General features: G+C 33.5%; 1 pseudogene; it reads right to left on the reverse strand.

Annotated features, from left to right (window-relative positions):
- Positions 1-3,437: 3,437 nt before the first annotated feature.
- On the reverse strand, positions 3,438-14,089 carry LOC108481668 (rust resistance kinase Lr10-like; annotated as a pseudogene).
- Between the last annotated feature and the right edge of the window lie 678 nt (positions 14,090-14,767).

Here is a 14,767-nt window from a genome sequence, read left to right on the forward strand (position 1 = left end):
ATATATAGATTATACTATAATATATAATAACTTAATACGTAAGAAAAATAATGTACTAAATATTACTATTATACTTATAAAAAAATAATTTAAGAATGTACACAATTAATAAATAATAGTGTATATTTTATAATAAAATAAAGATAATGTAAAGAAATATATGATAAAATATATAGTGTATAATATAATTTACAAACAATACAAATCATATGATAAATAAAATAAAATATATATGATAAAATGTATAAAATATAATATATAAAAAATATCATATGGAGTAAAATATAATATGTAATAAAATAATATGAAAACAAATAATATATAAATATAGTGAAATATATAAAATGTATATAAGATTTATAAGAAACATATATAATAATATAATATACATAAAAAATTATTATTTTTATACATAATTAACATTTAAAAAATATATAATACATATGTTTTAAAAATATTTTAATTAATACAATATAAATAATACATATATAAAACAATATAATAATATATAATATAATGGATTTTCCATATTTAATAATAATATAACACAAAATTTTAATATAAAATAATAATATATATTAAATAAATAATAAAATTCAAAATAAATAAATTTATAAGTGAAAGAGGAATGGGTCTGCTGGGTAGCTTTAAGTATTTGGGTCAATAGAATGTAATTGGGCTGTAAATAAATTTTGGGCTTTGTACATGGACTGTAATAAACAAACATTTATTTATTTATTTATTATTTTTTTAAAGCCCGGCAGATTTGGGCTATTATAGCTGCCCCTCTTTGTTCATTGCTGTGTAACAGGAATCGAGCAAAGACTATAAAAGGACCAAATTTGCCCGGTCTGGCTAAGTCTCAAAAATCTTGATCCTCATCCTCCCCAAAGTAAAGGGACTAAATTCTTGAAAATAAAAGTACAAAAACTAAATTGCAAACCTGTGAAGTGTATATAGACTTATGACATATTTTAACCTGGATACTACAAAACATTTATTATTAATATATATATAATTGTAATGAATATTTATTATTAAAATATTAATATTGAATATTTTAATAATATGTGAATAATATTATTTAAAATTATTGTTTTTAAAATTTATTATTAAAATAAAATTGAAATATTAAATAATTTATTAAAATAATAAATTATATTTATTATATTAATAATTTATTATATTACTAAAATAAATAATTAAATATGTTTAATAATATTAAAATATAATATTTTAAATATTTTAAAATAAAAATAAAAATATTATCAATATAATAATATTAAGCTTGATTTAAGTTGATTTTTATATAAAAATAAAATTATCTATAGAGGAGCTCTCTTCCAGAGAATGACTTACGCTTTTCAAAAGGGTAAGTCATTTCACAAGAAAAATGGTTTATTTTACATTGACATGTAAGTCATTTTCCGTTGATCAGGTTGTTCTCTGTGAAACAAACATAATAAAATACAGAAAACATTTTCTGTAAAACATTTTACATGTAAACAAATGGACCCTAATTGTTACCAAGTCAAGATTAAAATTTAAAATTCTATAAGTATAAGGACTAAATTGATGAACTTGAAAAATATTGGACAAATTAACCATTACCAAGTCAAGATTAAAATTTAAAATTCTAAAAGATAGGTACTAAAATTGATCAATATGAAAAAAAAAGGGACAAAAAATTAACCTAATTAAAGTATAAAGATTATATCTGTAACTTATTGAATATATAAGGACTAGCAAAAGAATTTGACCAATACGTACGTCACAAGCCACATTCGAAATTCTTTTGGTTTTATTTGGATTTATGCTTCATTTGCAAAATTGAATTTGAGATAAAAAATTTAAATTTAAATTTAAATTTTTTTAATATTTAATAAAAAATTGAATTTAGGTTTTGATTAATCCATCTTCAAGTTTTAATTTTTAATCGAAATGGGTACCTAATGGTAAGATTTCCACACTGTGAAGAACAGCAGTCTTTGGTTACACAACTAGTAGTGCATGGATTAAGGAATGTTAAGAAAGCTCAAAATCCTCTCTCTCAACATACAACATCTCGAAAGACTTCTTTCGAAGAAATTGATCGACCCTCAACAAACGAAAATAAAAATGAGTATTAGGAATGATGATGCAACGAATTTGATTATTTTTCGAGTACATTATATATCAATTATTCTGCCGTAGTAAATCAAAGCAAATCTTCGAAATATGTAAAAAAGGAACAAATGCTGAAAGAACAAAAGATGTAAAAAAGGAATAAAGGATGATGAACATCTTCGAAGACATTGAAAAAATATGCGATAATTTTGGATCACATAATCTTATAAATATAATTACCATCTCAACTAGATTGAGGACACTAAGACAATACAAGTCTAAATTCCTCTTTGTTAGACTATCAACTGTTAGCTTGACTGTTAAGTCAATTGATCAGTTGGTTAGTTAGATTGTAATTACTAGTGGTTGTTCAGCTTATAACAATAGTTAGTTGTGCAGCTCAAGTTCTATAAATTTTAAGTCTGTCAGTCTCATATTCTCAAGTATGATGAATACAAATTCTTGATTCTTTCTCTTAATTATTTTACTTTCTTAGTAGCCAAACATGATATTTTAGCTGTATCTTAACATGGCACAACAGCCATCGATCATGGATCTGCCATTGTCTTCCAATCATATTGCTCCAGATGCTCGTGTTTCTGAAACTCGAGGCAATCTTATCGATCTTGCTGAAGGAGCTGTGGACAATCGATTGTTCTCTACCAAGAAAATTAACATTGTTCTTGATGTCTTCAATGACCTTCTATGGCGTCAACAAGTGTTGTTAGCCCTCGAAACTCATCAGAAATTTATTGATGCTTCGACAATTACCCACCTCAATAGATCACAAATGCTGTTGAAGCGTCCAAAGTCAATCTGGATTTTGAGCATTTTGAGCAGCAAGACAGCACTCTTGCCTCTTGGTTGCTTTCCCCACTATAATGAGACTCTGGTTTTGGCATGCTAAGTAAAATTGTAAGGGAGATGATTATGGAGAATGGATATCATAAGCTAACAAATTTGTATATTATATATCAAAGCAAGTCTTATATTGAGTAGTCAAATTCAGCTATATGAAGAAGACTAAGTGCTTCAACTAATCACTATAACATATATTTTCTCTCCTCTCTGTTTAGTTTTCCCTTATTTCCAATCTATTTCAAGCCTCCTTTTGTGTCAATTCATAAGACACTTAGGTTGTGAAGGAGCTCAAGAATCCTACAAAGTATCACTTCAATATTATTTATTTACAATCAAAACAACCTTTTTTTTAAATACATATCTACGTACATATATATGCAATACACATAACAAGATACCAATACACATATGAAAGGCAAAAATTATATAAAGCTACAAAGCCAAGATAATGAAAGCAAATGTTTCCAATCTTAAACGACATTAAAATTGGTTATAGTAACAACATCCAACGACATACTTCCCTCGTCATTAGAGTTCTCACCGCTATAAACCTCCATTGATGTTTCAAGAGGAAGTTGATGAAATGGCTTTGGAGGCATCTCAAGGAGTTCAACATTAGATTCAAGCATCTTCGACACTTTATTCATTGAAGGACGATCAGAAGGTAATAATTGTATATACCAAATCGCTATTATTATCATCTTCCTTACCAATACTTTTTCATCATCAGAAACATCTCCTAGCTCCATGTCGTCTCCTTTATCTAACCGGTCATAACTCCAAGATGGAAAATATATTTGGCTGGTGTGGTCGGCAAATGCATTCAAATTCTTTCTCCTTCCTACCATTTCCGTCACCAACATTCCAAAACTGTAAACATTAGTTTTATATGAAATGCCTCTGAGATTTTTGTAAACCAATTCAGGAGCAATATACTGTTACGCCCCAAATAATTTATTTCTGTTGCTATAAAATTTGACACAAATGTGTATATGCTTTAGTGGTTAAGTGTTTTAAGGTGTGTGTAAGAGGTCTTGGGTTCAAGTCTCATGTTTGTAAATTTTTGTTATTTTTGGAATTAAGCCTTACCTTTCTAAGTGGGCTTATATTAAATTGCTTGTGAAATTATATTAGAATGAGCTTGTTGGTTTCAATGGTGAGGGTGTTGGTGTGTTGGAGGTCATGTGTTCAAATCCTTGCGTGAGCGTGAGAGATTAATTTTTGCCCGGTTGGCTTGTAGAGACTCAATTGAATTGAAAGTCTGAGAAGTTGAGATAGTGGGTAAGTGGGAGGAAATTAAGGGATTTAGTGTCATATTATATTTTAAGAAAATTCCCAAAAATTTTTACCTTATTTTCTTTTCTCTTACTCTCTGTTGTTTCTTTTTCCACTTTCAATCTCTTTTTGCTTCTTCAGCGGATTTCAGTTGTTTCCTGGTGTAACTATTGTTACTACAATCTCTTTTGGATTCGTTAATTGGCATGGTAAGTGAAATTTGGTTGATTGTTAACAACTGATTGTCGAAATTTTGGGAGATCTTATTGATGGTCGATAAATGGTCATAATAGTTAAATTATGTGGTATAGGAGAAGGCGGTGAGGCAGTGGTTGTCACCCAACGGTCTGATATGTGCGAATAGACGGGTGTGATCACGATAAGTGATTGTGTTTGGCTAGATTTGAGTTTGAGGAATTCGTCACTTAATTGTTAATTTAGATGTTATGTATTCTATTTTTAGGTTGCAGAAGGCTCAGGGTCATTTTAGCATCAAATTTAAACTAGGTGTGTACCCGAAACACAGAAAAGTGAGATTCGATAAAAGCTAAAAAACTATTTTGTCGACACCACACGGGCGTGTGGTCACCCGTGTGGTAGGCCGTGTACAAGAACACGGCCGTGTGGTTGCTCGAGTGTAGTCGTGTGGGTCACACGGGCATGGCTAAGTTGGGCGTGTAGGCCCACACTGGCATGACACGCGAGCGTGTGGTTTTTCTGCTAGGCCGCGAGGACCACACGGGCAAGGCTAATCTGGACGTGTGCGCCACACGGGCAAGCCACATGGGCATATGGGACCATATTTCTGAAATTTCTCCTAAGGTCGCACGGGTCGTCCCACTCAACTGTGGGCCAACCGTAGGTCAATAATGGCTAATCAAACCCCAAAACTGTAAATCTGATAGTCTGTTTTAAGTATGATAATGTCATACATATCTGATTATTCTGATATATGTACATAACATTTTGAGCATGTCTAGAATGTTATTCTATATTTGATTCTGTATTTGCTTTGGTGTGGGATTTGTATATGCTGAAGAAATATTCTGTTCGGCGTTAATCTCCTTTATTTTGGCAGCTTGGCTACATAATATCTAATATGTGTCTTAATGGCATAATGTGGTGTGCAGGGATGGGTGGGTGTTTTTAACCCCATATGGTGATGGGATGGTCGGAGTTAGTGTGTAGAGGATGGGGGTAGGACTTTTGCATATTTGTTCTGAATCTGTTATCTGAATCTGCATCTGCATCTGATACTGTCTGTGTATATGATTCTGTATGGTTGATTGCTTATTTCTGCTGGGTTACACACTGAGTTTACGTAAACTCACCTCTGTTTGTTTGGTTCTATTTAGGTAATCTACAGATTTAGGCAGATCGGTGTGACAGAGACTCAGCGGTGTCCACTATATCATAAAATTGTTAAACTTAGTACTTTTGGTTTATTTTAAATTTTGGACTTATTTGAAAGTTGTAATTTTTGGGGACTCTCTGGACTGTTTGGTTTTAACTTGATTTTGAACTTAATTGCTCGATATATTTTGCATGCTTGATAAAATGTTTTATGGAAATAGATTTTACGCTAAAAAGAGGTTTCTAAAAATATGAAACGGATTTCTAAAATGTATTGGTTTTGTATAACTTCCGCTGTAATAAGTGTTTTGGCAAATGAACTGTTAAAATAATGTTTTCTGTAATAAACATGAAGGAATGTGAGTTTTAATAGTGATTGGTTAACTGAATCAACTTGTTTTCAAAACCCATTCCTTGTACCACATCCAGATTCGGCCATAAAGTCCAGGTTAGGTTTGGGGTGTTACATATACCCTATTATTCCTCGTGCTACAGTGAGAGATACAATGTCATCATCTACTAAGTACAACTTAGCAAGACCAAAATCTGAAACTTTTGAATTAAAATTCTAGTCTAGAAGAATGTTGTGTGGCTTGATATCAAAATGTAAAATTTACATGTCACATTCTTGATGCAAGTAGTCAATTCCTCGAGCAACCCTAAGCACAATATCAAATAGTTTTTTCCAACCTAAAGTGTTCCTTTTTTCATTAGAAAAAATGAACTTATCTAATGATCCATTTGACATGAAATCATAAACGAGAACTTGTTTTGATCTCTCCATACAAAATCCAATAAGTTTTGTCACATTAGCATGATGAATTCTTCGAATAGAAGAAACTTCATTTATGAAACCTTAGCCTTTATCCTTTGATGTGCACAACAATTTTATTACCACATGTTGCCCACTAAGAAACTTTCGTTTAAACACCGAACCATAACCCCCTTCACCTAATTTATCTTTAAAATTTTTAGTCATTTTTTTAACTTGTTTGAAAAAATATCTAATTGGAGCTAGATTGTGGCTTTGAAGGAACTCTTCAATCTTATCATCCATGGATAAATGTCTTCTTCTCCATTTGTAGATTACAAGCACAAGCAAACAAGGTATCCCAAAGAAGAGCCTCAGTATGATGGAAACACCTGTCAAGAAAAACATATTGGAATATATTAATGCTTTGTGAAAAGCCATCAATCATGGATCCGCCATTGTCTTCCAATCATGTTGCTCCAGATGCTCATATTTCTGCAAGTCGAGGCAATCTGTTGGTGTTAAGAACAAGTGGAAGCAAGATTCAGCTAAAGCTTGAGCAGCAAGGCTCGAGACTTGCTGAAGAAACAACCAAGACTCAAGAACAAAAATAAACAAAAGGAAAGAAAGATTGAGAATATTTTGAATGAAAAATGATGATAATTTTTCATTAAACTTGAAGTTGGCATAGTGCCATTACATATACCAGACATAAGCTGGTCAAAATGAACAAATTTTTACCTAAACATTTACCTACCACCACTAAACAACATTGAAACTTGTTAAACATTTCTTGTACGCTTTGACAAGCTAATTTATCATCTCAATACTACTTAATTACATCAAATGCATCAGTAACAAGTTGAAAATAAACTAAATTACATAAACGCAACTTAGAATAACAAAATGAACTAAAATGGAACAGTTTCTTTAGCTGTATATGCTTGGCTCGGGCTGCATGGCCTGTCTTTGGCTGGTTCTTGTGCCACACACTGGCCAACTTCAACACTCATCATTGGCTAGCATGTTGTATACTCCTATTTTCCTTCTCAACTCGATGAACCTTCACACACTAAGAGGTTTTGTCAAGATGTTAGCAATTTGGTCTTCAGAATTGCAATGAACTAGTTCCATTTCCTTTGCTTGCTCCATTTCTCTGATAACATGAAGTTTAATGCTGAAGTGCTTTTTCCTTCTATGGAAAACTAGATTCTTTGTAATTGCAACAACAGATTGATTATCACATTTTATCTCTGTTGCTCCCTCTTGGTTCAGATTCAGATCAGCCAAAATTTTCCTTAGCCATACTGCTTGATTCATAGCTCCAGCAGCTATTACATATTCAGCTTCAGTAGTTGACTGAGCAACTACATTTTTCTTCTTCAAACTCCAACAAAAAACAGCTGAACCAAGGGTGAAAACATACCCTGAAGTGCTTTTTATATCATCCTTTGAACCAGCCTAGTCACTATCAGTATAGCCAATCAATCTTAGGCTTTCAGCCTTGCTATACAGCATTCCATAACTCAGGGTACCTTTGATGTACCTGAGTACTCTTTTTGCACTTGAAAATGCTTTTCATTGCAACAATGCATGAATCTTGAGAGCAAACTTACAGCAAACATAATGTCTGGCCTAGTGGCAGTCAAGTACAACAAACAACCAACCAAGCTCCTATAGGCAGATTCACTAACCTGTTCAAAATCACCTTGGCTCGATAATTTTTCTCCTATAGCAACTGGTGTGCTTGTTGCTTTACAATTCTGCATTGAGAACTAGTTTAAAATCTTCATAACAAAGGCCTTCTGACTTAGAAAAATTTCCTCCTAAGATTGTGTCACTTCCATGCCTAAAAAACAGGACATTTGTCCCAAGTCAGACATCTCAAATTTTTGCTCCATTTTGGCTTTGAAGTTTGCCAACATTGCTTAGTTTCCTCCTGTCACCAGCAAGTCATCAACATACAAAGACACAATGAGCTGTGTTTTGACTCCTTCCTTCTTGATATACAAAGTTGGCTCACTGATGCTCCTTTCAAACCCCAAGTTGATCAAGTAGCCATCGATCCTGCTGTACGAGGCCCTTGGTGCTTATTTCAAACCATAAAAGGCCTTTTTTAGTTTGTACACCATTTCTTCTTTACCAGCCGCTTGATGCCTTGAGGTTGCTTTATAAAGATCTTCAAGAAAACCATTAAGAAAAACATACTTCACATCAAGTTGGTGGATTTTCCACTACATCTGTGCTGCTAAGGCAACCAACAACCTGATGGTGTCTAGCCTGGCCACTAGTGCAAAGGTCTCCAGATATTCCAAGCCATACTTTTGGCTAAAACCCTTCACAACTAGCCTAGCTTTTAGTTTGTTCAAGCTTCCATCAGCATTGTGCTTGGTTCGATAGACCCGTTTCACCCCAACGACTATCTTATTAGCTAGTCTTGTAACTAATTCCCATGTCTGGTTCTTCTCAATCATGGTAATCTTATCAGCCATTGCCTGTTTCTAGCCTTCATAAGCTTCAGCATCATCAAAATAACTTGGTTCTTCCTAAGCTACTTGAGCCCTCTCATAAATCTCAACCAAAGTCCTTGCACCTCTGACTGATTCATCATCAATGTCCAATTCAAGACCATTTTGATCAGCCTCAGTCTGATAAGCCATAAGGTCTTTAGAAACTATCTCTGACTTATTCTTCTCCCAATTCCAGCATTATCTTTCATCGAAAACTACATCTCTGCTAACTAGCACCTTGTTTGTTGAAGGATCCAAGATCCTATAGCCCTTTTTGATTGTGCTGTAGCCTATCAGAATACCAGGTTGTGCTTTCTTGGACAATTTGTCCATCTTCACAACTGGGACATGTGCATAGCATATGCAGCCAAAGACCTTCAGGTGAGCCAGTGATGGCTTAAACCCAAACCATACCTCAAATGGTGTTTTGTGACTTAATCCCTTGGTTGGGAGCCTGTTTTTAATGTAAACAGTAGTGTTAACTGCCTCAGCCCTCAAGGTTTTGGGTAAATTCTTTTCGAACATAAAACACCTAACCATATCCATCAAACTTCTATTTTTTCTTTCACTTACGCCATTTTGTTGAGGTGTATAGAAGTTGGTGAGCTAGTGTTTAATTCCTGTTTCTTCACAAAAGGCTTGAAATTGAGCTGAGGTGTACTAAGTTCTATTATCAGACCTTACGGTCTTGAGCTTGCAGTCTATTTCAGTCTCAACAGCAGACTTGAACTTCCAAAACACTGAGGCCACCTCTGGTTTGTGCTTTAAGAAGTAAATCCAACAAAATCTTGAGTAATCATCAATAAACAGAATGAAGTACCTGCTACCATTCAGTGACTGAGTCTTCATGGGGCCACACACATCAGTGTGCACAAGCTGTAGCTTTTCTAAGGCTCTCTAGGCCTTGTTTAAAGGAAATGGTAGCTTGGCCTGCTTTCTTAACTGACACACCTCACAAATCCTCCTTCTCAACTTAGTTGATGAAGTTTTGTACCAGATCCTGTTTGGTTAGCTGGTCTATCGATCTATAGTTGGCATGACTGAGTCTTTGATGCCAAAGCTTGGATTCATCAACATAAGCTATATAAGCTGAATTTGAGGCTTTATTCCAGTCAACAACAAATCTTTTATCAGCCATAGTGACTGACATGAGTATAGATCTACATGGATCACTGATTTGACACTCATTTCCCTTGAACACCACATTATAGCCCTTCCCAAGCAACTGAGCTATGCTGAGTAGGTTTCTGTCAATTTAAAGTACCAATAGAACATTTGAAATGAGCTTGTTACCTGTAAGAGTCCAGATCAAGACATCTCTTTTACCTTCTGCCTTGATAAAATGTCCATTGCCCACATTTACCTTGGTTTTGCAGCTTCTATCTAAGGACTTGAAGATAGCAGCATCTAGTGTCATATGGTTGGTGCAACCACTATCTAGGAGCCATCCATTTGAGATTTTCTCCTGAGTAGCTGAGCAAGAGACTGCAAAGACTTGCTCCTCATAGTCACTGCCTTCTTCAGCTACTCGAGCCTCAGCCTTTGGTTGTTGTGGCTGACCATGCCTTGGTTTGCCCTTGTTTTTGCACACCTTTACAACATGGCCCATCTTTTTGCAGTATTGGCACTGCACATTTGGCCTAAATCAGCAATTGGCATCTAGATGACCAGACCTTTTGCAATGCCTGCAGGGTTGGTCCCTTCTTCTTGGAACATCTGTTTTGGCGTTGTCTCTCCAAGTCTTTTTGCCTTTGTAGGCAGAGCTGCTCGAGCCAGATTTGGTTTTGGCTTGAAAGGTACTTTCTTGGTGCTCCTCCAGTCTGTTAGCCCTTCTTTACTCTTGTGCATAGAGAGCATTGATCAGCTCTGTCAAAGAGATGCTGGTCAGGTCCCTTGAATCTTCGAGAGAAGAAATTTTAGCCTCATACCACTCAGGTAAGGTAGAGATCACCTTCTCCACTATCCTTGCTTCACTAAAATTCTCTCCAATGAGCCGTATGCTGTTTACCACAGCCATAATCCTATCTGAATACTGCTTGACAGTTTCTTCCTCTTTCATTTTCAAATTCTCGAAGTCCCTTCTCAAGTTCAATAGTTGTTACTGCCTTGTTCTCTCTATCCCTTGAAACTCCTCTTTCAATCTGTCCCAAGCCTGCTTTGGTATTTCACATGCCATAATCCTGGTGAAGATGATATCTGACACACAATTCTGGATGCAGGACATGGCCTTGTGCCTCTTAGTCCTTTCATCAGCATGTTGTATGATCTGAGCCACTGTTAGGTTGGCTCTAAGTGGTGCTGGTTCAACATCTGAGTTGACCACCTCCCATAGGTCGAATGCCTGCAGGTAGGTCTTTATTTTGACCACCCATATGTGATAGCCTTCTCCATTGAAGACTGGTGGTGCAGCTGGTGAGAAGCCTGATGAAGCCATTGATTTTGAAACTGATGAAGCCATTGATTTTAAAGTTTGAAAAGAATTAAGTCTACTAAGATTAAAGCTCTAGATACCAATTGTTGGTGTTAAGAATAAGTGGAAGCAAGATTCAACTGAACTTGAGCAGCAAGGCTCGAGACTTACTGAAAAAACAACCAAGACTCAAGAACAAAAATGAGCAAAAGCAAAGAAAGATGGAGAATATTTTGAATGAAAAATGATGATAATTTTCATTAAACTTGAAATTGGCATAATGTCATTACATATACCAGACATAAGCTGGTCAAAATGAACAAATTTTACCTAAACATTTACCTACCATCACTAAACAACATTGAAACTTGTTAAACATTTCTTGTACATTTTGGCAAGTTGATTTATTAGCTCAATACTACCTAATTACATCAAATGCATCATCAACAAGTTGAAAATAAACTAAATTACATAAACGCAACTTAGAGTAACAAAATAAACTAAAATGGAACAGTTTCTTCAGCTGCATATGCTTGGCTTGGGCTGCATGGCCTGTCTTTGGCTGGTTCTTGTGCCACATGCTGGCCAACTTCAACACAATCTTATTGATCTTGCTGAAGGAGCTGTGGACAATCGGTTGTTATCTACCAAAAAAATTAACATTGTTCTTGATGTCTTTAATTACCTTCTATGGTGTCAACAAGTGTTGTTAGCCCTCAAAACTCATAAAATTCATGAACTTATTGATGATTCAACAATTCCACCACCTGAGTAGATCAACCAAATGTTGTTGGAGTGTCGAAAGTCAATCCTGATTTTGAGCAGCAAGACAGCACTCTTGCCTCTTGGTTGCTTTCCTCTATAAATCAAAGTATTCTTCCTTATTTGATTGGACATGATTCTACTATTTAGATTAGGCAATTTAGCCTTGAGTTCTTTAGGTTTTCTATGAGTAATTTGTGAAAATAGAAAGCATGCCATTAAAATTTATTGATTTTAACATCTACCATTTTATAATTATTTCAATTTTAAATTTAAAAAGTATAAAGGTTAAAATAACCAAATTAAAGTATAAAAACTAATATAAAGACAAAAAATCAAATTTAAAAAATAAATTTTGTAAAATACTTCTTTAAAAAAAATAAGGAGACGTCATTTCCAACTGACTATAATAAGCCACTAAGTCTATGCAAGTCAATTCTTCTTAAGGAAAAAAAAAAAGACAATTGAGTCTCTGGTTTTGACATGGTAAGTAAAATTGTAAGGGAGATGATTATGGAGAATGGATATCATAAGCTAACAATTGTTTGGTATATTATACATCAATTATTCTACCCTAGTAAATCAAAGCATATCTTATTTTGAGCTAAGTGCTTTAACTAATCCCTATAACATATTTTCTCTCCTCTCTCTTTAGTTTTACCTTATTTCCTATCTATTTCAAGCCTCATTTTGCATCAATTCATTAGACACTTATGTTGTGAAGAAGCTCAAGAATCCTACAAAGTATCACTTCAGTATTATTTATTTAAAAACCAAAACAACATTTATTTTCAAATACATATTTATGTACAAATACAATACACATAACGAGATACTAATATCTATGAAAGGAAAAAATTATATGATGCTACAAAAGTAAGATAATGAAAGGAAATGTTTCCAATAATAAACGACATTAAAACTGGTCATAGTAACAACATTCAATGACCTACTTTCCTCATCATTAGAGTTCTCACAGTTATGAACCTCTGTTGATGTTTCAAGAGAAAGTTGATGAAATGGCTTTGGAGGCATCTCAAGGAGTTCAACGTTAGATTCAAGCATTTTCAACACTTTATTCATTGAAGGACGATTAGAAGGCAATAATTGTATACGCCAAAAGGCTGTTATTATCATCTTCCTTATCATTCTTTTTCATCATCAGAAATATCTCCCAGCTCCATGTCCTCTCCTTGATCTAACCGGTCATAAATCAAGATGGAAAATATATTTGGCTAGTGTGGTTTGCAGATGCATTCAAATTCTTTCTCCTTCGTACCATTTCTAGCACCAACATTCCAAAACTATAAATATCAGCTTTGTATAAAATGCCTCCAAAATTTTTGTAAACTAATTCAGGAGCAATATACCCTATAGTTCCTCGTGCTGCAGTGAGAAAGACAATGTTATCATCTACTGAGTACAACTTAGCAAGACCAAAATCTGAAACTTTTGGGTTAAAGTTCTCGTCTAGAAGAATGTTGTGTGGCTTGATATCAAAATGTAAAATTTGCATGTCACATCCTTGATGCAAGTAGTCGATTCCTCGAGCAACCCCAAGCACAATATCAAATAGTTTTTTCCAACCTAAAGTGTTCCTTTTTTCTTCAGAAAATATGATTTTATCTAACGATCCATTTGACATGAAATCATACACGTACAAGAGCTTGTTTTGATCCCTCCACACAAAATCCAATAAGTTTGGTCACATTAGCATGATGAATTCTTCCAATAGAAGCAACTTCATTTATGAAATCTTGGCCTTTACCCTTTGATGTGCGCAACAATTTTATCGCCACATGATGCCCACTACGAAGTTTTCCTTTAAACACCGAACCATAACCCCCTTCACCTAATTTATCTTTAAAATTTTTAGTCATTTTTTTTAACTTCTTTGAAAGAGTATCTAATTGGAACTAGATTGTGGCTTTGAAGGAATTTTTCAATCTTATCATCCATTGATAAATGTCTTTTTCTCCATTTGTAGATTACAAGCACAAGCAAACAAGGTATCCCAATGAAGAGCCTCAGTATGATGGAACCAACTGGCAAGAAAAACATATTGGAATATATTAATGCTTTGTGAAATCAACGTATTATCTACATTCTCAAAATAAATTTTATATTTAGGCAAAGGAAAATGTAAAGTTGCATTTAGTTTGAAAAAACATGTGTTATTTTTATTTTCCTTTTCTTAGAAAATGAAAGATATTGAACTTTGAAATTTTTAAAAATAAAAATATGTGAAACTTAAAAATAATAAAATATTTTTTATTGTTTTTATTAAAAATATTTTGTAAAATTAAATGATGAGAACAAGGGTTTTAATTTTTTTTTTAGCCAAGGGTTTTTCTAATATTAAATGTGTATCGTGATTTTAACTCATAGAAATATAAAAATTTTATTTTATTTATGTTAGAAAAAATTACTAAACATATTTTCATGTTTTATTATTAAAATATTTATTTTATGTTTATTTTATTTTATTTACCAAATCTATTTTTCAATTAGAATATTTTTTCTGAATATAAAATGAAAATAAAAATATTTTTAAAACGGAACGAAGTCTAATGTTGGGTATATATAAAAGTGAGACCGTATGCATACCTATTCCGTAAACGAGGATGTAAAAGCTGATATTCAAAAGGCCAAAAATCACATATTGCCATCTGCATATCCAGTAGAGTAAGTCAAATTTTATTAACATGTATTTCATATTAAAATCACAAATTTTAAGAA

This window comes from Gossypium arboreum, chromosome 1 (genome assembly GCF_025698485.1).
Source record: "Gossypium arboreum isolate Shixiya-1 chromosome 1, ASM2569848v2, whole genome shotgun sequence".
In the NCBI taxonomy this organism is placed as follows: Eukaryota; Viridiplantae; Streptophyta; class Magnoliopsida; order Malvales; family Malvaceae; genus Gossypium; species Gossypium arboreum.